The sequence below is a fragment of the Panthera onca genome, chromosome C2 (genome assembly GCF_046562875.1).
Source record: "Panthera onca isolate mPanOnc1 chromosome C2, mPanOnc1 haplotype 2, whole genome shotgun sequence".
Classification (NCBI taxonomy): domain Eukaryota; kingdom Metazoa; phylum Chordata; class Mammalia; order Carnivora; family Felidae; genus Panthera; species Panthera onca.
In genome coordinates, this window is record NC_138347.1 from 47,193,882 (window position 1) to 47,220,294 (window position 26,413).

General features: G+C 35.0%; 1 long non-coding RNA gene and 1 other non-coding gene across 2 annotated transcripts in view; both read right to left on the bottom strand.

Annotated features, from left to right (window-relative positions):
- Positions 1-26,413, bottom strand: part of LOC132683795 (uncharacterized) — a 252,787-nt gene that overhangs the window by 115,571 nt on the left and 110,803 nt on the right. The gene's annotated exons all lie outside the window — the stretch shown is intronic.
- LOC132684480 (small nucleolar RNA SNORA20) lies at positions 9,961-10,090 on the bottom strand. The gene has a single exon (XR_009612690.1). It is a non-coding gene; the product is annotated as a small nucleolar RNA SNORA20 (small nucleolar RNA).

The window sequence follows — 26,413 nt, forward strand, 5'->3', positions numbered from 1 at the left end:
GGAGTGAAGGTTGCTGGGAGTGTGGATCCACTCACAGTCAGGAGTTGTCAGATGAAACGTCCTACAGAGCTGTGGGTGGGGCTCTTGGTGGAGACCTTCAGCAGGAGGCCTGTTGTTAAGATCCCCTGGGTTCTGTGAGCCCCACCTTTCTCTCTGCTTCTAATGGTCCTGAGATTTCTCAGCCATTTCAATCCCTTCAGTGTTCTGGGTAGGGCAAGGCAGAAATGGATCTCCTGGGCAACATTCTAAAAGATTAGGAAAGCTGGGGTCACATTTTGCTCTCATTTAACCCCATGGGAAAAATTAAGACCTGAAGGCATTTTTCTTTCCCTAGAGTTGTGTTTCCTCGAGACAGGGGTGACATGAGTGAAGTGAAACTGCTCTTACCTTCTTCAATGCATCTAGTCTCACATTTTTTGGTCCACCAAGGTACTGGAACTTTGCAGGTGTTCTCCTGGCCTTTCATAAAGGTGTTTTTATTTGGGAATAGTTGTTAAAAATGAGTGTTTCTATGGGAGGTATGGTGCTGAGACATCCTATTTCTCCATCTTGCTGATGTCCTTCCCGATCTTAATTTACTAACGATTTTATCATGATTTGCTTTCTACATCTACTGAGGTAGTCTTAAGGTTTTCTCTTTTACTTCATTGGTATGGTAAATGATGTCTAAAGAGTTTTGTGATATTAAATCTTCCTTGAGTTCCATAGGTAAACCTTAACTTCATCATATATATTTTGTGTTTTATACACTATTTTATGTTTAGTTTTCTATTGTTCTGTTGAGAAATTTTGCATCTACATCCCAGGCCAATACTTCTCATTTCTTCTACCCTTGTCTGGTTTTGATATCAAATTTATAATGCCTTATAGAATGAATTAGGGACATTTTCCAGTAGTCCTTGACACTTTTAAAGATTTTATATAAGATTAGATGATCTTCTCAGTGAAAGCTTATTATTACTCATGTGTAAAACCATTCAGAATTGATGTTTTCTCTGTGAGAAAATTTTCTCACCAATAGTTACTTTTTTATTTCTACTATAAGAAACACATAACCTAGGAAATTAAAACCTACAATTTCTTAACTCTTTTTCATCCAACTTTAAAAACTTATATTAACTTTGTAACTTGACACTCTGATGACAAAAACTTACCAATGTCAATTAAAAGATGAAAACTATGTATCTTTCCAAAAATCTTAATGTTCAAATATTGTCATCTCACCCACAGTATATTCATTCATGTTTTTGTAAAGACAATGCTAGCAGACCCCATTCCTACTTATCTTTTTTTTATTACTTCTCTTGTCCAAAATTTCAATATTGTAATTAATCACAGTTGTATTATAGTCAAATAATTGCCCCACTTACAAAACACTTTTACTGTTATACACTTGATTTTTTTTTTTCCTTTTTGTCATGGTAAGCTTAAACTTACCAGGCTTAGTTTAATGAATCTGATGTATTGCCTATCCAGTTTGAACAATTACCAAATTATAAAAAGTAGTGTATCAAATATAATCTCCATCCCAGATTATAATGAAGTTAATACTAAAAATATGTGGGTTTTTTTTCATTTTTAGTACATCAGAATGCATCTCTAATATAGTAGTTCTAACAGTATGGGCCGGTTGACCCACGGTTGTCCCCATCACTCTTTCAAGGAGTTCATTTTCAAATAACATTAAGATTGTGGTTGCCTTTTTCTTTCCTATCCTCATGAGTAGACAGTGAAGTTTTCCAGAGGCTACACGACATGTGATATCACAAAGGAATGAATGCAAAAGCAGATATTAGAATTCATCTGTTTTCTATAAAGAAAGTTATTTTAAAGACTTGCAAAATGTAAAATAGTGCCACATTTCTACTTTTTTTTAATTTGTTTTGGAAAATATAGCTATTTTTATGAAAATAATGTGTAACTAGATTATTTTTATTTCATTTTATTTTTAAAAAAATTTTTTTTTTTTTACGTTTATTTATTTTTGAGACAGAGAGAGACACAGCATGAACGGGGGAGGGGCAGAGAGAGAGGGAGACACAGAATCAGAAGCAGGCTCCAGGCTCTGAGCCATCAGCCCAGAGCCCCAAGCGGGGCTCGAACTCATGGACCGCAAGATGGCGACCTGAGCCAAAGTCGGACACTTAACCGACTGAGCCACCCAGGCGCCCTGATTATTTTTATTTTAAATGAGTTAATATTTTATTTTAATTTTTGTGTTTTAGTTTACAATACATGCATATCAATAGATATAGCCCACTTAAACAAAATAACTTTAGGGTCCTCAATGATTCTTTAAGTTACAAGAAATCCTGAGACCCAAAAGTTTGAGAGCAAGGGCTCTCATGTAGAATACTACTCAAGTAAAAACAAACAGTTCCATAAGGTCATAACATACTCTAGTCAGAATTCAACTTTCCTCCATTTTGTAATCATTTCTTAAATTTGTTTGTTGAACTCAGAATGCAAATGAGGTCTATATGTCACAATGTAAGTTCCTTTAAATCTATAAATTCCTCACTGGTTGTTTTTTGTTTCTGTTTTTGTTTTTCCAATTTGTTGAAGAGAGCAGGTTGTTTTTCCTGTATAATGTTTGCAGTTTCATTTTTGCTGATTACATCCCCATGCTGTCATTTAACATGTTCCTCCACTCAGTATATTTTCTGTATGATATTACTTACATATAGAAGACTGAACAGATTCAAATTTAATATTTTTGGCAAGACACCTCATAGGTTTTATAATGTAAAGGTTTTTCGCACCCCCCCCCCACCTCTTTTTATGATGTTAGTAGTCCTTGGTGACCATTACCTACCTAGAACTGTTAATTTGCTTATGGTTGCAAAATGATGATATAATATGTCTGGTATTCCTTAAGTTAGTAAACAGAAAACCTCCATAAAAATAAATTTTTTGGTCTATTTGGGTCTAATTTCCTCTGCAATTCAGAATAATCGCAGAAAACTTGCTAAATCTACTTGGTCTCTTTTTAGGCCCTCTTCACTCCATAGTTAAAATAGAGCATTTGTGATAACGATTAGAAGACACTCTTCACATACAGACCCAGTTAAACCAATAGTGAAGAACTGAGCTCTCCTCTTCCGTCTGATGATAGCCAAGTTGACTCATGACTCCAGAATGGGAGGTAGGGCAGGCAGGAGACTATAGAAAGAAACATCTCACCAAAAAATATGTGAAGTGTTTTATTCAACACACTCTCAGAAAAATCTGTAAGTTGAAAATCATGGTGTCTTTCTACTTGCGATTTCATTTTGTTGAAAGCTAACTTTGTCCCTTAGGAAAAGGACTGGAAACCTGAAATAGACTCTACTGGTGTTTAATGACTTTTAAAAAATTACTCTCTGCAATACCAGCAATTTCACTGCCATCCCTGGAGAAGGCCATTAACTTTTACGAGATTGTTTAGTCCAACAGCGGCAGAGTGAAAGTGAAATGCACTTGGAGCAGTAGATGTTGTTAGGGCCTCCTGCAGGATACTGGCTCATCTGGCCCACACTGACAAGCTCTGTCTGGTTGCCCGTTGCCTGAGTACCAGAGTACATTCTTCACACAGAGGCTGTATGTTTTGCTTTCACTCTGCATAAATTGACAGCCTAAATTCAAGGCAGCATGTATGTATGTTATCTAAATTCTTAAGTGTTTCTTTTGTTGTGAATAAACAACAAAATATGAAACGTGATTTTTTTTTTTTTTTCTTTCTCTGGTTTCTTCAAAGAAGCTTCAAAGAAGCTGAGAAGACATGCGAGTTGTCATGATTCTAAGGGTGCTGTCTGGCAGTGTTTTTAATCAGGCTTCTTCAAAAGCTGGTTGAGAGTGTTTGGTAGGTTGATTCAGAAAGGAGCCTGAGCATGCATACTTCAGAGGCAACTGAATGTGCTTGCCACTAATTCAATTTGTGTGTCTTTTTCTTCCAATTCAAACAGGGTGAACAAAATAAATAAACTTAAAAGAAACCCAAAGGAATAGTATAAAACTTTAATTCAACAGTGACAAATTTCAGTTCTTTAATTCCAAGCATTCTGGTTAGAAATGAAAGGATTTCAGAATACAAGAAAATGTCCTATGTGGCCAGAGACAAAGGTATAGTAACAGCCAAGCCAAGAAAATTTGCAATATGGTGCTTCATTTTAATAGTGCTTCATTTTATAAATTTCTGATGCTAAGAATGATTTCAGGTGGTACTTTATAGGGTGTAAAGAATTTTTATACACATTTTCTTAGTGAAAACTCACAAAATCCCCAAGAACTTTCTCTCTCCAAAGCCCATGTTCTTTCTTTAATTCAATCCCCACCTAGGTTTCATTTGTTTTGTTTTGTGCTTTAATGAAGTATTTAAGTACATAATCTTGTTGGTCTTGGATTTCACAGCCTCCAGAACTATGAGAAAAAATTTCTGTTGTTTATAAGCTACTCAATCTACAGCATTTTGTTATAGCAGCCCAAACAGACTAAGGCATTGGGTAATGAGAAAAATAGCATCAGGGAGCCTGGGCGGCTCAATCAGTTAAGTGTCCAACTTCAGCTCAGGTCATGATCTCGTGGTTCATGGGTTTGAGCCCCATATCGAGCTCTACACTGACAGTGCAGAGCCTGCTTGGGATTCTCTCTCTCCCTCTCTGTCCCCTCCCCCACTCGTGTGCACGCTCTTTTTCTCTCCCTCTCTCTCTCAAAATGAATAAACTTAAAAAAAAGAAAAAAGAAAAATGGCATCATTGACAGAAATAGAGATGCTAGATTGAGAATTTTTTTCCTCATACAAAACTACATAATTTTGTTCATCAGATTCAATTAATTAAAAGAGGATTCTTTAATCTCAACTAAATCCCACAGAATCCAACTAACTGACTGACATTTTCACTTGTGTATCTTAAAGGGCATATCAATTATAATTTTGCCTAACAGAGGTCTTAACTTCCACTCCATGACAACTGTTTTTCCTGAATCTTCCTTGACTCAGTAAATGTCATCACTTTCTATCCAATTTCTCAGGTGAAAAATATAGAGTTATCTAGGGGAAAAATCTATAATTGATTCTTGTATTTCCTTCACCTCAACACCATCACTACTACCATATAATCCATCAACAATACTTTTATCTCCACCTAAAAAACATATTCCACATCTGTTTACTTCTCTTTATTTTCACTATTTTTATCCTGGTCTAAGTCACTGTTAACTCTAGCTTTAATTCCTGCAAAAGCCTCCCAGCTGGTTGTTTCCCTTCTACTTATGCTCCTTTATAATCTACATAAAAGCCAGAGTAATGCTTTAAAAATATAAAACAGATTTTTCCAACTCCCACGTCAAATTCTTCAGTAGTCTTCTATTCCATTTAGAACAAAATCTAAATTCCATGGCCCATTAGATCCCAGTTGATCTGACTTTCCCTTACCTGTGAATTCTCCCACCTTTACCCTTCATTCCCTATGCTCTTGCAACATTGCCTTTCTAGAATGGGCCAAAATATTTTTCTCCCTGGGGTCTTTGTCCTTGTTCTCTCATGCTGGAGTTGTCTGTATCTAGATCTCTGAATAGCTGGTGCCTTCTAGTCACCCAGTATTAGCTCAAATGTTACCTCCTCACTGACATTCAATTGGAAATAGCCTTTTCCACCACCCTAAACCATCACTTTCTATTACAACATACTACATTTATTTATTTCGTAGCATGCATCAAAAACCTCATTCAAAAAATCTCATTTATTTGATTATTTTTCATTGCTGCCTTCTTACCCTAATGTCATTCAATTAAGGGAGGATCTAGTCTGTCTGGTTCACTCCTCTATTCCTTGTGTCTGGCATACATTTAGCCCTCACTGACTATTTGTGAAAGGAACAAATGAACAAAGTCCCTCTTGCTGTGTAAAGCAATATAATTCTGGCTATATCGAGTTCCCATTCTGTTAGGCTAAAAGATGGAAAAATATCAGGGCGAATGTAAACTTTTATGCAAGCATTGTTAGAGATCCAGATCTGCACAGTTAAAACCTTAGTCACATAAAGGAAAACAAAGATTAAATTGTAAGAAACATTTGGAGATACTTGTGGACAGTTATGCCTCCCCATGGTCTCTGCAAGTCTATAAAAAACAGAAACCCAGGCCATATCCTGGCTAATGTGCTACTGCTTTCTATAGAAAGAGAAGAAAACTCAGCTTGTGGTCTAATATAGCAGGGCTGGTAGCTTGAGAGACAGCAGGATTAACGCTTTCCAATGTGACAGGATCTCTCACCCTAGACTCCAGAGGGCAGAGAGCAAGGACCACATAACCACCAAGGCCAGTGTTCTGACTTCTGGCAAATATACAGGTCCCAGAGTGAGTTATGAGTTAGGCCTGGCAGATTACATGTTGCCCCAAGAAGAGATGAAGAGAAACAGAAGAGGGATGGACAAGTGCCCATGGGAAAAGAAGAGTATTAGCTCTCACACAAACCACTGTGCCCTAAGTGACTGGCTTAAACAGAAATCTGGCATCAAGAAAGGGAGCTGAACAAAGTAAAAAATAGCAGACAATCCCCTCCCTTCTCATTCTTTAACTTTCTGATGAAGGAATAAAACATCGTTACCAGATGTATGATGTGATGACATTAATTATCTTATTCTTCATTCATCAAGACAGAATTGATTCATATCATCATTAACATAAGACCACTTTACAAAAACTAGTATATTGCAGTTATTAGTAATTCTGGTCCTGCACAAACATGGACTCAAATTATGTTATTATCACTTAGAGCCATGACACTTTTAACAGTGGGAATACTTTACTACTACTACATAAGAATGGGTAAGGAAAACAGATGATTCATGTAAAAAGTTTAATTCAGCACCTGGAACACAGAGCTCTCAATAAATAATAAAATATAAACAAGATATAAAGTTACTATTTTACTATCTAATCTTTCTTTTTCTTCCAGTGGACAAAACAAGTGTCCTTAAATGAATGTATATTTTCTCCCCCAAGAGTCTATTGGATATTTTGAATTTGAAAGAATTTGACAGACTAGAAAAAAGTAATTTTTCTATATTTAAGATATGTGTAGGTCTATATATGCCCTTGAAATCAAGCATGAGCTGCATAATTTAATTATTAAGACCAATAATCAAATAGTGAATGAATAAATATAATTTTAGAATAGAAACTTCACTCCAAAGCAATGTCCTATTATTTTCTGCTCACCCGTTTAGCAAGGAATAAAAAGCTGAATGATGAGTTCATAATTATAGCATATAAAGAAACAGATACCTTTGTACACTTTTGTTGGAAGCACGAGTAAATGCAAACTCTCTGGGGAACAATTACTCAATATGTGCCAATAACTTTAAAAATGATTCCTCTTTGTATATATAAACCACATCTTCTTTATCCATTCATCAGTTGATGGACATTTAGGCTCTTTCCATAATTTGGCTATTGTTGAAAGCGCTGCTATAAACATTGTGGTACATGTGCCTCTATGAGTCAGCAGTCCTGTATCCTTTGGATAAATATGTGGAACTTCAGAAACTTAACAGACCATGGGGGAAGGAGAGGAGAAAAAATAGTTACAAACAGAGAGGGAGGGAGGCAAACCATAAGAGGCTCTTAAATACAGAAAACAAACTGAGGGTTGATTGGGGGAGGCAGGGGCAAGGGGAAAATGGGTGATGGGCATTGAGGAGGGCACTTGTTGGGATGAGCACTGGGTGTTGTCTGTAAGCAATGAATCATGGAACTCTACCCCCAAAATGAAGAGCACAATGTATACACCGTATGTTAGCCAACCTGACAATAAATTATATTGAAAAAAAGATTCCTCTTTGATCCAGCAATCCCATTCCCCGTAGCTTATCCTAAGGAAATAATAGAGGAGTTACATAAAGATGCATGCATAGTATCTCATTTTTCTAACAGTCCTTGCTCCCCAGAAAACTTAATTGTCCATTATTTGATATTTTGTTAAATTATGATAAATGTTTTGTACCCATTAAAAATGAGAAAAAATATATATACATTGACATTTAAATGGTCATTGTTATTCATTAAACAATTATGCTACAGAAGAGAGGCTGGGAGGATGGAAGAGTAGGAGGACCCTAAGTTTACCTCATCCTATGGACACAATTAGATAACACTCATATCAGCAGAAATAACCCAGAAAATGACCAGAGACTGTCAGAACAAAGTCCACAACAAAAGGTAGAGAAGAGGCCACACTGAAGAGGGTAGGGAGGGTGGAGATGTGGGGAATGAAACAGACCGTGGCTGTCTGTGGTTGGAAGGGAGTTGTGGGCAAGGAGAAGGATGAGAAGCAGATTATCACACCAGGAACCCTAAACGAGGAACATGAACCCCCATAATATTTGGGTTTGAAAGTGAGAGGGGCTGGATTTTGTGAGTTCTTAAAACCAAATGACTGAAAGTCTGGAATTTTAAAAATCAGTGGGCTCAGTTCCAGGAGAGCTTGGAGTGTGATAGGAAGTGGAGTCCCCTACCTTAAAGAGGCAGCACAAGTAACAGCCCACAGAGATACAGGGCAGAAGCAGCAGTTTGAAAAACTCCTGGTGTATATTGGAGGGATAATTATTTACTCACCTCAGAGGGAGATTCCTCCAGTACCAAAGGAGCTGGCAGGTGACGTCTCCCTCCCCTGCTCCTCAGGACAAACACATGGTCACCTATAGAAGTCACACAGTGCCCATGTTCACTACCTAACTTGCTTACATCAAGCCCTGCTTCCCAGCTCTTCAGTGGGTCCACCCTTCTCAGTCATGCCTACCTCAGCCTACCTACTCATGCTGCAGGTTCCCTCCCTCAGAAGACTAGTGCCAACAGTGTATCTCCCAACCTGTGCATTTTGGTGGTAGCAGTGAGAACAGGGGCCCTGTGAAGGCTCAAGCCACAACTTGTTAAAACTGGGTGCCCCATCTCAGCTGGGGACAAAACCCTGTCCATAAAGGCAAAGAGAGACTCTGCAGATGACTGGAATGAAGGAAGATTGGCCAGGACAAAGTAGCAGGGCACATGTAACACATATAGGAGACATCTCCTGAAGTGCCAGGTTCTGGGTAACTGGGGAAACTGCATTGCAGGGCACTATATGAACTTTTCTTCGTAAGGTCATTACTTTCCAGAGCAGAGAGACATAGCAGACCCTCTTAATACACAGAAACAGACACAGAGAGTTAGAAAAAAATGAGGAGATGGAGGAATATGTCCCAAATGAAAGAACAGGACAAAACCACAGCAAGATACCAAAGTGAAACACATATATATAATATGCCTGATAGAGATTTTAAAGTAATACTCACAAAGATATTCACTGGACTTGAGAAAAGAGTAGAGGACATCAGTGAGGCCCTTTACAAAGAGAGTAAAAAAAAAAAAAAAAAACAAATCAGAGATGAACACAATAAACAAAATTAAAATTACACTAAAGAGAATAAATAGCAGGCTAGAGGCAACAGAGGAGCAAATTAGTGACCTGGAGGTCAGAGTGATGGAAAGTAATCAAGCCGAACAGGTAACAGAAAAAATATATATAAAATGAGAATAGACTTAGGAAACTCAGCAACTCTATCAAAGGTTATAGGGATCCCATAAGGAGAAGGGAGAGAAAAAAAAAATGTATATATATGTATATATATATATATATATATATATATATGGAGAGAGAAAGAGAGAGAAGGAGGGAGGGAGAGAGAGAGCACAAGTGGGGGAGAGCAGCAGAGGGAAAGAGAAAGAATCTTAAGCATGCTCACCACTCAGCATGGGGCCTGACACAGGGCTCAATCCCACAACCTGGGGATCAAGACCTGAACCAAAATCAAGAGTCAGACACTCAATGGACTGAGCCACCCAAGTGTCCCTAATCAATATTTTTATAAAATAAATATACATAGAAATTCACCATAAGCACCTTGATTGATTCTGCTTACATGGTTTATTCAGACATGGAAACAATGTCTGGACTATGCGGAACAGATGAAATGGTTACTCCATCTCCATTTATAATGGCCTAAAATTGTTCTTTCCCATGTGTATAACTGCTGATATAACTGAAAAACCAGAGCAGCAAATCAATGGGATAGGACAAAATAGACTTTAAAACAAAGACTGTAACAAGAGAAAAAGAAGGGCATTATGTAATAATAAAGGGGACACTTTAATAATATATAACAATTGTAAATATTTATGCATTCAACATGGAATCACCCAAATACATAAAACAGTTAACGCTAACATAAAGGAACTAATCAACTGTAATATAATAATTGTAGGGGACTTTAACACCCTGCTTACATCAATGGACAGATCATCCAAACCAAAAAAAAAATCAACAAGGAAACAGTGGCTTTGAATAACACACTGGACTAGATAGGTTTACCAGTGTATTCAGAAAATTCTACCCTAAAACATCAGAATAAACATTCTTTTCAAGTGCAGATGGAATATTCTCCAGAATAAGTCACATAGACCATGAAACAAGTCTCAACAAATTAAAAAATGCTGAAGTCATATCATGCATCTTTTTTTACCACAACACTATGAAACTAGAAATCAACCATAAAAAAATTTAAAAACAGCACATGAGGTTACATAACATGCTAGTAAACAATGAGCGGGTCAACTAAGAAATCAAAGAAGAAATCAAAAAGCACATGGAGAGAAATGAAAATGAAACTACAATGGTTCTGAATCTTTGCAATACAGTCAAAGTTGTTTTAAGGGAGAAATTTATAGTAATATAGTCCTACTCAAAAAGCAAGAAAAACCTCAAATAAACAATCTAACCTTATATCTAAAGAAGCTAGAAAAAGAAGAACCAAACTCAAAAACCAGGTGTAAATATTAGACCAGAAATAAGTGATATAAAAACTTAAAACAAAACAAAACAACAAACAAACAAAAACAATTAGAACAGATGAATGAGCCCAGGAGCTGGCTTTTGGAAAAGGCCAACAAAATTAATAAACCTCTACCAGACTCATCAAAGAGACAGAGAGAGAAAGAACTAAAATAAACAAAATCACAAATGAAAGAGGAGAAATAACAACTGATAACACAAAAATACAAATGACTGTGAGAGAATATTATGAAAAATTATATGCCAACAAATTGGGCAATCTCAAAGAAATGGATAAATCCCTAGAAACATATAACCTAACAAAATGAAGCAGGAAGAAATAGAAAATTTGAACAGACTGATTACCAGCAATGAAATTGAATCAGTAATCAAAAAAGTCCTAACAAACAAAAGTCCAGGACCAGACAGCCTCACAGGCAAATTCTACCAAACATTTAAAAGAGTTAATACGTATTCTTCTCAAACTATTCCAAAAAATAGAAGAGGAAGGAAAACTTTCACATTAATTCTATGAGGCCAACATTGTCCTGCTACCAAAATCAGATAAAGATACCACAAAAAAGAGAACTACAGACCAACATCTCTGATGAACATACATCCAAAAATTTTCAACAAAATGTTAGCAAACTGAATTCAAGAAAACATAAAAAAATAAAACCAATACCATGATCAGGAGGCACCTATTACTGGGATGCAAATGTGGGTTAATATTTACAAATCAATCAATGTGATACATCACATCAGTAAGAGAAAGGATAAAAATCATATCATCATTTCAAAAGATGGAGAAAAAGCATTTGACAAAGTATAACATCCATTCATGATAAAAATTCTCAACAAAGTAGGTTTAGAAGGTACATACTTCAACATAATAAAGCCATACATGAAAAAACACAGCTAATATACTCAATGGTGAAAAACTGAGAACTTTTCTCCTAAGATCAGGAACAAGAAAAAGATGTCCAGTCTCACCACTTTTATTCAACATAGTACTGGAAGTCCTAGCCATAGCAATCAGACAACAACAACAAAATAAAAGGCATCCAAATTGATAAGAAAGAAGTAAAATTTTCATTACTTGCAGATGATATGATACGATATATTGAAAACCTTAAAGACTCCACCAAAAAACTACTACAACTGATAAATGAATTCAGTAAAGTTGCAGGATACAAAATCAATACACAGAAACCCATTGCATTTTAATACACTAATAATGAAGCATCAGAAAAAGAAATTAAGAAAATAATCCCATTTTCAATTATACCAAAAATAATAAAATATCTAGGAATAAACTTAACCAAAGGGGTGAAAGACATATATTCTAAAAACTATAAAAACTTCATGAAAGAAATTAAAGATGACAGAAAGAAATGGAAAGACATTCCATGCTCATGGATTAGAAGAACAAATACTGTTAAAATGGCTATACTACACAAAGCAATCTACACATTCAGTGCAATCCCTATCAAAATACCAATAGCATTTTTCACAGGATTGTTTCACAAACAATCCTAAAATTTATATGGAACCACAAAAGACCCCAAATAGCCAAAGCAATCTTGAATAAATAAAACAAAACTGGAGAGGCATCCAATTCCAGACTTCAAGTTATATTATAAAGCTTTAGTGGTCAACATAGTATGGTATTGGCACAAAAAAAATAAACACATAGATCAATAGAGCAGAATAGAAAGCCCAGAAATAAATCCACAGATATATGGTCAATTAATCTTCAACAAAGGAAGTAAGAATATGCAATGGAAAAAGACAGTCTCTTCAATAAATGATTTTTGGAAAACTGGACAGCTACATGCAAAAGGAAGAAACTGGACCACTTTCTTACACAAAACACAAAAATAAACTCAAAATGTATGAAAGACCTAAATGTGAGACCTGAAACCATAAAAATCCTAGAAGACAGCACAGGCAGTAACTTCTCTGACATTGGCTGTAGCAACTTTTTTTCTAGATGTCTGCTGAGGCAAGGGACACTAAAATAAACTATAGAGACATCAAAATAAAAAGCTTCTGCACAGCAGAGGAAACAATCAACAAAACTAAAAGGCAACCTATGGAATGAGAGAAGGCATTTGCAAATGACATATTCAATAAAATATTGGTATTCAAAATATATAAAGAACTTATACAACTCAACACCAGAAAAACAAGTAATCCAATTTAAAAGTGGGCAGAAGACACGAACAAACATTTCTCCAAAGGCATACAGATGGCCAATAGCACATGAAAGTTGTTCAACATCACTGATCATCAGGAAAATATAAATCAAAACTACAATGAGGTATCACCTCACACTTTTCAGAATGGCTAAAATAAGAAGCAGAAAAAACAATAGGTGTTGGTAAGGATGTGGAGAAAAGGGAAACTTCTTGCATTGTTGGTAGGAATGCAGACTGGTGCAGCCACTGTGGAAAAAACAGTATGGAGCTTCCTCATAAAGTTAAAAATAGAACTATTCTATGATCCAGGAATCACACTACTGAGTATTTACCCCCAAAAATTCAAAAATGCACAACACAAAGGGATACATGCACCCTGTGTTTATTTCAGCATTATTACAATAGCCAACTATGGAAACAACCCAAGTGTCCGTTGATAGATGAGTGGATAAAAATGTGCCATATATACAATGAAATATTATTCAGCCATAAAAAGAATGAAATCTTGCCATTTGCAACAATATGGGTGTATCAAAAGAATATAACGCTAAGTAAAGTAAGTCAGTCAGAGAAAGACAAACATGACATAGTACCACTCATATGTGGAATTTTAGAAGCAAAACAAAGAAAAGAAAAAAAGAAAGACAGAGACAAATCAAAAAACACACTGTTAATAAGGAGAACAAACAGAGGGTTACCAGAGGAAAGGTGGGTAGGGAATGGATGAAATAGGGCAAGGGGATTAAGGATATACACTTATCTTGATAAGCATCGAATAACATATGGAACAACTGAATCACTATTTTACACCTGAAACTAATATAACACTGCATGTTAACTACACTGGAATTAAAATAAAATAAAATTTAAAAAATAAATAAAAATTAAACTATAGAATAATTTACAGTATTATCTCATTTTGTTAAAAATAATTATATAATATATATTATATATTATATATTATATATTATATATTATATTAAACATTTATTATATTATTATATTTTTCTGGTTACATATATATGTATGTAGATATAGATAGATATAGATATACATATAAAATCAGAAAAATAAATGGAAGGATACACTATAAAACACTAACTTTGGTTATCACTTGGTTAAGGGATTATAGTTTACCTTTATTTTATTAATACATTCATATTTTAAAAAACATTTTTGTAATGTCCAAGTTTCACTTCTACATAAATAACATATTAATATTTTATGTAATAGATCAAAAACTATTCTAGAGAAGTAGCATCTAGGCCTTAATATTTATAACACACAGGCCCTTCAAATTATATTGAGGCCCTTAGCAGGAATAATATAAAGTACAGGTTAATATTTTCCTGTACTTAGAAACATGATATAAGTTCTTTGCTAATATTGAATGTTAAAAAAGAGTAAAATTAAAACATTAAAAATTAACATCCTAAAAATGTCAATGGTTTTGCTTTCTCTATTTACTGTACTATCAGCATGTGCTTGCTTATCCTAGCCCATAGTCACTTCTTGCTTTGCCTTATCAGGGCAACTTATGGTATGTTATTAATTATTTTTCTTGTCCATTACTACTTGACCAAAATATTGGTTTGATCAAAATAGCACAACTTGGAATGAGTCTTACCTTATTTTCAGTGTATATGTGAAGAAAAGTTACCTAGTCTTCTGGAAACTAATAAAGGATAAAATGAGACACCAATGTATTGGAAGTATATAAGTATAAAGTGTAATGGTAACAAGAGTATTCTGAAAACCTGTCATTTCAACAAATAGATTTAATTCAAAACCAAGGAGGCAAGAAGAAATAGAAAGACTTGCAAATGAACATTTTTAAAACTTGATATTGAAAACTGATTTCTTGTTTTCTAAACCAGCCAGAACCTTTAAAAACGTTGTATTTTGTTCCCACTATGATTCATGTCGTCACTACACCTAGAACATAAAAGATACCTGCCTCTTGCCTGCCTTGGGTGTTAGTCAGTTAATCACTGAAAGAGAACTCAGGTTTTGACAATAAAAATAATTTTTCATTTGAGTTCTTTTTCTTCTTCCTTCTAAATCAATGTGTATTTAATGATTTTGGTGCCTTTTAAACCAAATAGAATAAACTTTGAACCAAATATACAGCTAATTACATGGTATATTTAGAATCACATCTATACTGCTAAAGCAAGAGAGAAAATTAGATAAATCTGAATAGTATAGAGAGCTCCTCTGAAAAATCCTAAGAATAAAAATTTGCCTTGTCTGTCTGGAACTACCTGAATTATCAGAAATTGTTCATTTTTATGTAAAAAGGTTTCCTCTCTGACAAAGTCTTTGTCTTTTAGGAAACCAACTGAATTTGTTTTCACTACCCACCATCCAGCTGGAATGTGTTGGCCAAAATAACACATTAGAATATGGTGACACAGTGCAAGAGTCCTCACCATCCAAGATTATGTGAGTTCTCCGTTAGAAGAAATACCAAACAAGGTTTCAATACATTACAAGGCAATGCTTAAAATCAAGGAATAATGGAAAAGAGACAAGATATATTCAACAAGTGCTTATTAATGTTTTTATATTAATTATACACAGCATATCTGGATATTACATTAATAAAAAACTATTGTTTGCTGCACACTTATCATAGGTGCTTTATCCCTTTTATTCCCATCCAGTCTGGTGAGAGAGATATCACTATTATCTCTATTTACAGTTGAGAAACTTAGAGAAGTTAGGAAACTCACCAAGTTCATATAATCTATCTTGTGATTAAACCAGACTTTGAATCCATGCAGTCTGACTTCAGAGCCTTGACTTTAGCCATTACACTAGACCACCTATAGCAGTAGTAGACATTGAAGAAGCCACAAAGAGGCAAAAGACGTACTTCTTCCCCCACAATGGCCACACACCTACCCCCATCCTCACCATAAAATTTCCTGTTTGTAACAAAATAACTGCCTACTGAGAATAGATTGAGAAGAGAGTTGGCCCACTTTGGAGAGACCCACATTATTTGTATTTCTGAAGTCAATTTGCTACTGTCTCAAGCACCAACTCAGGCTAACTACCGCTTCATGCCTCATTTTGAAATGAAACAGCAGAACTTCCAGTTCCAGAAAGATGGAGTAGGTATATTTTTTTCTGATTCCTCCCACTAAGCAAAACTAAAATCCTTGGATATTATATGCAAAACAACATAAGAAGACTCTGAAAGGTGAAGAGAAAAAGATGTGGGACTTTAACACAGAAGGAACAATATACAAGTGAATTTCCTGGATTTTCTTTTCATCACTTATATCCTGGACTTGGAGCTAAAGAAGTCAGAACCTAGAAATGCTGATGAACACAGACCAAAAAAAAAAAAATTCTGATAAAAGTATGTCAAGCCAAAGGACTAGGGAAGGGACAAAGTGGCCTGACAGACAATAACCATTTTATTGTAGACAAACACCACAGAAAAACTATGGTTTTACCCATAACCATGATATCAAAGGCTGAGTGGGAAGCTTATATTTCCACACTTAATAGTAATGAGATACCTTTCCCCATACCTGTTAGGGCAGTATCAGATAAGGCCTGGTCAAGAATAGGACTTTTGCTATCACCCAGAATAGTAAGTCCACCTCACATCTGTGTCAGTGGAGACCATATGGAGAGCCAGAACTCGCAATCAAACCAGCAGTAATAAGCAGTGCCCTCCCTCCAAAGTGTCAACAGAAGCCAAGAGAGGGGAACATGTACTTTTACCTCCATCTGGCAATAATGAAGTACAATCCTCCTTTCCTCTATCAAAGTGGTGTCCAAAAAGCTAGCTAAAACAGAAAGTATAATAAGATCCAGAATCTCAGAACATAATATGAAAATGTCCAGAGGATAAAATCAGGTAACTTGGGGACTCACCAATAGAATTCACCAATTATGGACAACACAGAAAATGTAAACTAAAAAGAAAAGGTGCATACCCTTTTAAACCTGTGGGACAATAACAAAGGATCTAACATTTGTATCATCAGGATACTCCAAGGAGAGGAAAAAGAGAGCAAGACTGAATAGCATTGAAGAAATAATGGTAACATTTTCCAAATTTGTAAAGTGATATCACAAGATGGCAGAATAGGACTTTTCAGCCATCATCTCCATCTCCCCCCAACCAGAAAAACTGATTGTAATAACTAACCACAGATTAGAATACCTTTGTGGAATCCTGGGAGTCTAGTAGAGAGGTCTCAGCACTCTACTAGACCAAAAACTCCAAGATGCATTGACAAAGGTAAGAAGATTAGTTTCACTTTACCCATGTAACCCCTCCCCTAAGGTGGCACAGCTCAGCACCAAGAGAGACCTTCTTGGTTGCAATCTCTTCCACAGGGGAAAGTGAGAATGTAATGAGCATTTGGATTTCCCAGCCATGCAGGATGCTATCCAAGAGACTCACTTATCTCTCACCTTACTCCAGACACAGAAGGGATTGGCTCAACATGTCTGAATAGTCTAGGGGCAGCTAGGAGCAGGAAAAATTATAGCAACCAGGATGTGAAAATCAATAAAGAGCCTGCCTCTTGAGGGAGTTCATCACCACTATACCTGCCTTACAAGAAATTTTAAAAGCAAATTAATGGCTGCTAATCAGCAACATAAAAACATAAATGTATTAAAAATAACTATATCTACAATATTTATTAATGGATATAAAAAGATAGATAATGATATGAATAACATGAAATGCAGGAAGGAAGGAGTAAAAGTGTAGTTTTTATATGTGAATGAAGTCATCAGCTTAAAATAGACTGTTATAACTGTTTTTTTATAAGCCTCATGGTAAGAACAAAGAGAAAAGTAGTAGATACACAAAAAATGAGAGTAAAGAATCAAAGAATATGACTACAAAAAATCATAATCACAGAGGAAGACTGCAAGAGAGGAAGAAGGAAAACAGGAACAACAAAATAGGAAATACTAAACAAAACATCAATAGTAAGTTTATCTATCAGGAATTAATTTCAATGTAAATGAATTGAAATCTCCCATCAAAAGACATGGAATGGCTGAAAGGATTTAAAAGAAAAAGGACCCTTTTATATACCACATATAAAAAGCTTACTTTAACTCTAAGGTCACATAAAGAATGAGAATTATGGGGTTTCAAAAGCTATTACATGGAAATGATAATTAAAAGAGAACAGGAGTAGCTATACTTACATCAGACAAAATATATTTTAAGTCAAAAACTGTCATAAGAGACAAAGTAGGTCATTATATAATAATAAAGACTCAATTTCATCAAGAGGATATGACATGAATAGACACTTCTCTAAAGAAGACATCCAGACGGGCAACAGGCACATGAAAAGATGTTCACTCAATGTCACTCCTCATCAGGGAGATGCAAATCAAAACCACACTGAGATACCACCTCACGCCAGTCAGAGTGGCTAAAATGAACAAATCAGGAGACTATAGATGCTGGAGAGGATGTGGAGAAACGGGAACCCTCTTGCACTGTTGGTGGGAAGGCAAACTGGTGCAGCCACTCTGGAAAACAGTGTGGAGGTTCCTCAAAAAATTAAAAATAGATCTACCCTATGACCCAGCAATAGCACTTCTAGGAATTTACTCAAGGGATACAGGAGTGCTGATGCATAGGGGCACTTGTACCCCAATGTTTATAGCAGCACTTTCAACAATAGCCAAATTATGGAAGAAGCCTAAATGTCCATCAACTGACGAATGGATAAAGACATTGTGGTTTATATACACAATGGAATACTACTTGGCAATGAGAAAGAATGAAGTATGGCCTTTTGTAGCAACGTGGATGGAACTGGAGAGTGTTATGTTAAGTGAAATAAGTCATACAGAGAAAGACGATACCATATGTTTTCACTCTTGTGTGGATCCTGAGAAACTTAAGAGCAGACCATGGGGGAGGGGAAGGGGAAAAAAGTTAGAGAGGGAGAGAGCCAAACCATAAGAGACTCCTAAAAACTGAGAATAAACTGAGGGTTTATGGGGGGTTGGAGGGTGGGGAGGTTGGGTAGGGTGGGTGATGGGCATTTAGGAGGGCACCTGTTGAGATAAGCACTCGGTGTTGTATGGAAACCAATTAGAAAATAAATTTCATATTAAAAAAAAGAGGATATGACAATTATAAATATAGATGCACATGATATTGGAGCACCTAAATATATAAAGCAAATATCAACAGAACTAAAGAGAGAAATAGACAGAAATAAATAAAATAGGGGACTTTAATACTTCACTTTTAAAAATGGATAGAACATCCAGACAGATAATCAGTGAGGAAACAGGATTTGAATAACACTATAGATGAAATTACCCTAACAGACATATACAGAATATTTCATCCAATAGCAACAGAAAATACATCCTTCTCAAGCACATATTTTCTTTAGAATAGACATGTTAGGCCAAGAAATAAGTCTTAACAAATTAAAGAAAACTGAAATTATGTCAAGTAGTTTCCTGGTCACAATGTAGGGAACTAGAAAGAAGTAATGGGAGAAAATTAAAATTTCACAAATGTGTGGAAATTAACATACTCCTGAACAACCAATAAGTCAAAAAAGAAACCAAAAAAGGAACAAAAAACTACCTGAGACAAATGAAAGTAGAAACACAACATGCCAAAACTTAGGGGATGCAGCAAAAGGAGTTCTAAGAGGTAAGTTTATACTGATAAAGGCCTACTTTAAGAAAAAAGAAAGATCTCAAATAAAACACCTAACTTTCCACTTTATAGAACTAAAAAAAGAAAAACTAACATTAGCAGAGGAAGGAAGTAATAAAGACTAGAGCAGAAAAATGAAATAGAGACTAGAAAAATTATAGAAAAGATCAATGAAACTAAGATGGCTTTTAAAAATATAAACAAAATTTGCAAACCTTTAGCTAGAATGAATAAGAAAATAAAAGAGGTGACTCAAGTAAATAAAATTATAAATGAAAGAGAAGACATTACAACTGACACAATAGAAATAAAAAGAATTTTGAGACTACTATCAACAAATAAGGTAACCTAGAAGAAGTAGATAAATTACTAGAAACACACAACCTACCAGGATTAAATCATGAACAAATAGAATATCTGAACAGAATACTGAATATTGAATCAATAATCAAAACCTCCCAAAAAGAAGCCCAGGACCAGATGGTTTCACTGGTGAATTTTACCAAGCATTTAAAGAAGAATTAACATCAACCCATTTCAAACTCTTCCAAATATTGAAGAAGAGGGAATACTTCCAAACACATTTTGTGAGGCAGTATTACCCTGCTACCAAACCCAGACAAGGACACTACAACAAATGAAAACCACAGGCTAATATTCTTGATGAACACAACTGCAAAAATCTCCTCAAAGTACTAGCAAACCAAATTCAACAGCACATTGAGAGAATCATACAGCATGATCTAGTAGGATTTGCCCCTGGAATACAAGAATATTTTAACATATGCGAATCAACCAATGTGTTAACTGAAAAAAGGATAATAATTATATAATTATCTCAATAAATGCAGAAAAGAATTTGACAAAATTTAAAATTCTTTCATGATAAAAACTCTCAACAAATTAAGTATAGGTAGAATAATAAAGGCCATATATATCAATCCTACAGCTAACATCTCATTTAGTGAGGAAAAGTTGAAAGCTTTTTTTCTTCCTCTAAGATCAGGAACAAGACAATGGTGCTCACTCTCTTTTCAACATAGTACTAGAAGTCCTGATCTAAGAAGTTAGACAACAAAAAGAAATAAAAGGCATACAAATTGGAAAGAAAGAAAGTAAAAATGTCTCTGTTTGCAGATGACATGACCCTATATATAGAAAACCCTGGACCTGACCAAAAAGCTATTAGAACTAATAAACAAATTCAGTAAAGTTGCAGGATATAAAATCAGCATACAAAAATCAATTGCATTTGTATACACTAGCAATGAACTATCTAAAAACCAAGTTAAGAAAACAATCTCATTTACAATAGTACCAAAAAAATAATAACATACTTAGGAATAAATTTAACTAAAGAGGTAATAAATATGTACACTAAAAATTGTAAAATGTTGATGAAAGAAATTGAAGATACAAAGAAATGGGAAAATATCCTTTGTTCATGAGTTGGAAGAATTAATATTATTAAACTATCCATACTACCCAAAGTAATCTACAGATACAATATAATCTCTATCAAAAGTCCAACAGCAGGATGCCTGGGTAGCTCAGTTGGTTAAATGTCCAACTTCAGCTCAGATCATGATCTCATGGTTCATGAGTTCAAGCCCTACATCAGGCTCTGCCCTGACAGCACAGAGCCTGCTTCAGATCCTCTGTCTCCCTCTCTCTCTCTCTCTCTCTCTCTGCCCCTCCTCTGCTTGCACTCTCTCTCTCTCAAAAAATAAATGAAAATTAAAAAAAAAGTCCAACAGCATTTTTCACAGTAATAGAAAAAAATCCTAAGATTTATATGTAACTATAAATTACCCCAAATAGCCAAAGCAATCTAACACAAAAAGATCAATGCTGGGGCATCATACTTTCTGATTTTAAAATATATTACAAAGCTACAGTAATCAAAACAGTACAGTACTGCCTAGAAAAAGATATATTAACCAATGGAACAGAATAAACAAGGTAGAAATAGATCCAAATATATATGGTCAAGTGATCTTCAACAACAGTGCCAAGAACACCAAAAGGAAAAGGATAATCCCATCAATAAATGTTGGGAAAACTGGATATCTACCTGCAGAACAATGAAACTGGACTCCTATCTTACACCTTATACAAAAAATCAATTTAAAATGGATTCAAGATTTAAATTTAAGACCTGATACTTTAGAACTACTAGAAGAAAACAAGTAGAAAAGTTTTTCGACATCAGTCTATGCAATGATTCAGATATGCCCCCAAAAGCACAAGCAACAAAAACAAAAACAGACAACTGGGATTGCATCTAACTAAAAATCTTCTGTACAGAAAAAGGAAACAATCAATGGAATGATAAAGCGACCAATAGAATGGAAAAAAATATCTGCAAATCAAACATCTAATAAGAGATTGATATCTAAAATGTATTTAAAAACTCCTACAACTCAATCAAAAATAAAATAAAAGATAGCCTGATTAAAATATGGGCAAAGGACCTGAATAGACATTTCTCAAAAGAAAACACAAACAGCCACCTGGTATACAAAAAGGTGCTCAGTATCACTAATTATCAGGGAAATGTCAATCAAAACCACAATGACATATCACTTCGTACCCGTTAAGATGGTAATTATTAAAATAAAAAATAAACAAGTGTTAGCAAGGATGTGGAGAAAGGGGAAATATGGTACAGTGATGGATCAAAACTGATATAGCAATTATAGAAAACTGTATAGAGGTTATTCAAAAAATTAAAAATAGAGCTACCTTATTATTCAATAATCCTACTCTGGGTATATATCCAGAAGAAATGAAATCAGAATCTCAAAGAGATATCTGCATTCCCATGTTTATTGCAGCACTATTCACAATAGACAAGAGAGAAACAACCTGTGTTTGTAAATGGATAAATGGATAAAGAAAATGTAGTATATGTATGTAATATTATTCAGCCTTAAAAAAGAAGAAAATCCTACTATTTGTGCATGAGCCTGGAAGGCACTATGTTAAGTGAAATAAGCCAGGCAGACAAATATGCGTGATTTCACTTACATGTGGAATCTAAAAATTAAAAAATTTGAACTCTTGAAGGTAGAGAGTAGAATGGTGTTTTCCAGGGCCTGGAGGATGAAGGTAGAAGGGAGATGTTAGTCAAAAGATACAAAATTTCAGTACGAAAGATGAATATGTTCTGGTGACCTAATGTATACCATGATAGGTATTATTAATTATACTGTATTTCATAATTGAAATGTGCCAACAGAATAAATCTTAAGTGTTCTTACCACACACACAAAAAAATTAAATATGTAAGTTTCTGAATATTTAATACAGTTCTTACACCTCACACCAAAATCATAGTTTATAAAAAGAAAACGCAATAAATTGAACCTCATCAAAGCCAACTTTTGTTCTGCGAAAGATCTTGTGAAGAGAAAGAAAGGACAAGCTACAGAATAGGAGAAAATATTTGCAAATCACATATCTGATAAAGGACTAGTATGCACAGTATATAAAGAACTTCAAAACTCAACAATTAAAAAAAACAACATGGGAAAAGGAGGTAAAGACACACTTGCTGAAGATGTGGAGATGGGAAATGAGCACATAAAAATATTCAACATCATTAGTCTTTAGGAAAATGCAAATTAAAGCCACAATAAGATATCACTACACACCTATTAGAAAGACTAAAAGAACAGTGCCAACACCAAATTTTGTCAAGGAAACAGAGAAATCAGATTCCTCATATATTGCTGGTAGGCATATAAGATGGTACAGTCACAATGAAAACAGTTTGGCAGTTTCTTCTAAAACTAAAACATACCTACCATACAATCCAGCAGTTGCACTCTTGGGCATTTATTTATCCAGAAAAATAATGACTTATGTTCACACAAAATGACAAATGTTCTATATGAATGTTTACAGCAGACTTGTATTAACCAAAAACTAAGTAGCCTAGATGTTCTTCAATAGATGAATGGCTAAATAAACTCAGTGGTATAATTATATCATGGAATACTCAGGGGGTGGGGAATGGAACACAGTATTGATACACAGAAAAACCTTGATGAATCTCCAGAGAATTATGCTAAGTGAAAAAAAATCAGCCTCAAAAGTCTACATACTGTATGATTCATATAACATTCTTGAAATAACAAATCTATAGAAATGAAGAACAAATTAACTGTCATGGATTAAGGGAGGGGATGAGGATTAGAGAAAAGTGGATGTAACTTAAAAAAAGCAACGTGAAGAATCTGTTATAATGTAAATGGTCCATATCTTGATTGTAGCAATTTCAATATCCTGGTTGTGATATCATACTATAATTTTTCAAGATGTCACCATTGGGGAAAACTGAATAAAGGGTACATGAGCTCTCCTTGTATAATTTTTATGAATAAATGTGAATCTATAATTATCACAAAAATAAAAACTTTGGAAAACAATACTTTTTTAAAAGAAAAGAACATAGCACTGGATTCAGAAGAACTAGGTTTTTGGCCAGGATCACCACTCAGGAGCCTATGACTTTGAGTAAGTCACTTCAACTTTAAGAACCATAGTTTTCTAATTTGTAAAATGTGTAGATTAGATAAATTAACCTCTAAAATCAAGTTCCAGTTATATGATTCTTTGATAGATTTTTATTTCCTGGAAAAGAGTACTTCCGTGAAATATATGATTCTCTATACCACTGAAATGGAATGCATGGAGATTATTTCAAATCTGAGAAAACAGATACACCCAAGTATGGAGATCTTGCACCTGGAAAAGATCAATCTGCTTGCTCATTAATGTAAAATCTCTAAAAAGTGTCCTCCACCCAGACCAAGATGGCATTTCCCCATAATGTTAGAGATGAGAAACTGGTTTAAGATTAAATCAAAAACTCAACCTTCTCAGCCTATCAGAGGACCAAAGAAATACTTTCATTCTTGCAATTTAAAATCTTTTTTCAGAAAACCAAACTTTTCCCAAACCCTGTTTTACATGGAGGAGAGATAACCCACATATATGTGGCAGGTCCTTTAATTCATTCTGGTTTCAGCAATGTTGGGTTTAGCTTAGTTATAAGACTAATATGTCTACATGCTAGTTGGGGCATACCTCTTCTGGTCTTCTGTCACCAGCTGATGGACCCCCAAGACAGTCTGGATATAAATCCATTGCTCTTGCTGGAAGCTAGTGTGTAACATACTATACGTGCACAATGACTTTTGAAACTTACTTTCTCTATATAAGTGATGAATCACTGAGTTCTACTCCTAAAACCAATACTATACTGTATGTTAACTAACATGACTTTAAATAAATAAATTTTTAAAAAAAGAGAAAAAAATCTACAAGGTCTTCAAGAAACTTTAAAGAAGCAAAACTATTATTTAAACCACATGGCTTTTAAATTCACAAAAGTTTTCCTTAAAACAGTTATATTACTATTCTGAGTTCAACTTATATTAGTAGTGCTATGTGCACAAAATAAAAGGGTGATGTAATTCTGTATGTGTAATGTATACTTTATGATATATACATAAAACTATGGAGTACATGAAGGTTTGGGAGGGGCCACTCTTGTGATTCTAACTAATCAACCATGGAAATCATTATATATGCTTAAATATAATTATAGGGCCCCTAGACTGTTAAAAAAAACTTTAGTGGGGTTTGGAGAGTATGTGAAGATTTTTGCAAGTTGTCATACTTGAGTTTTCCTTGGGATTTCAAAATTAGAGCTGGTTTACATCCTTTATGGCATTTATTAATTTGCAAATTTTTATTGAACCTAACTATGTGTCAAGTACTGTATAGATACTGGAGGGGTGTTTATAGGCAAAAAGGTACTGATCACAACACAAGGCTAAGTTCTGTGAGGAAGGTAAGTATAAATGCTAGTGGAGGACATTGGAAATCATCTAGCCCAAACTTGACCTGAGTTTTCACATGTATGTTATTGCTTTTTAAATCCAGACCTCATGTGAACAGGGTCATTCCCATATTGAAAATATCATGAGTCCAAAGTTTTCCAACTGATGGCTAACTGGTATACCCAGAGATCTAATGTAAAAAAAAAAAAAAAAAAAAAAAAACCCTGACAATTCAAAGCCAGACTTCCTGGTGCTAAGCAGGTTTACTCACTTGTCAAGGTTGCTTGTGCAACCTTCGCTGCTGGTGACAGACTAAAGGTAAGAATATACCCATCACAAAATGGCTGAATGTGTATTGCAGTCTCAGCAGAAATGTGGCCTCCATAAGGAATGGTCTCCTACATAACTTTACTTCTCTTTCTAGTGACTCTGGCCTCACAGTTTTACCCTTCCTTCTCCAGAAGGAATTTATCCTAGATCCTGTCACATGGCAATGAAAACCCAACTGTCCTTTCTTGCAAAAGAGACTTCCTAGGTGATGTTGAAAGGAAAATCGTGAGAAAGAATGTTAAGATTTTCTCTTGTGTTTGGGAGAAACACAAGAGAGCAAGGTTGGAGGCAAACTGAGTAGCTAATGGACAGAGTAACCTTAGGTTCCCTGTATAAACCCAACTTTCCCCACTCCAGACTGCTGGACTGTGTTGGTGTCTGGTTTGTCTAATTTGATTATGAGCCCCCTGGACAAGAACTTTGTCTAATTCTGTGTTCTCTACAGCACGTAGCCCTTTGTTGGTACCACTGAATGCCAAAGAACACTCCACTTCTGTTAACT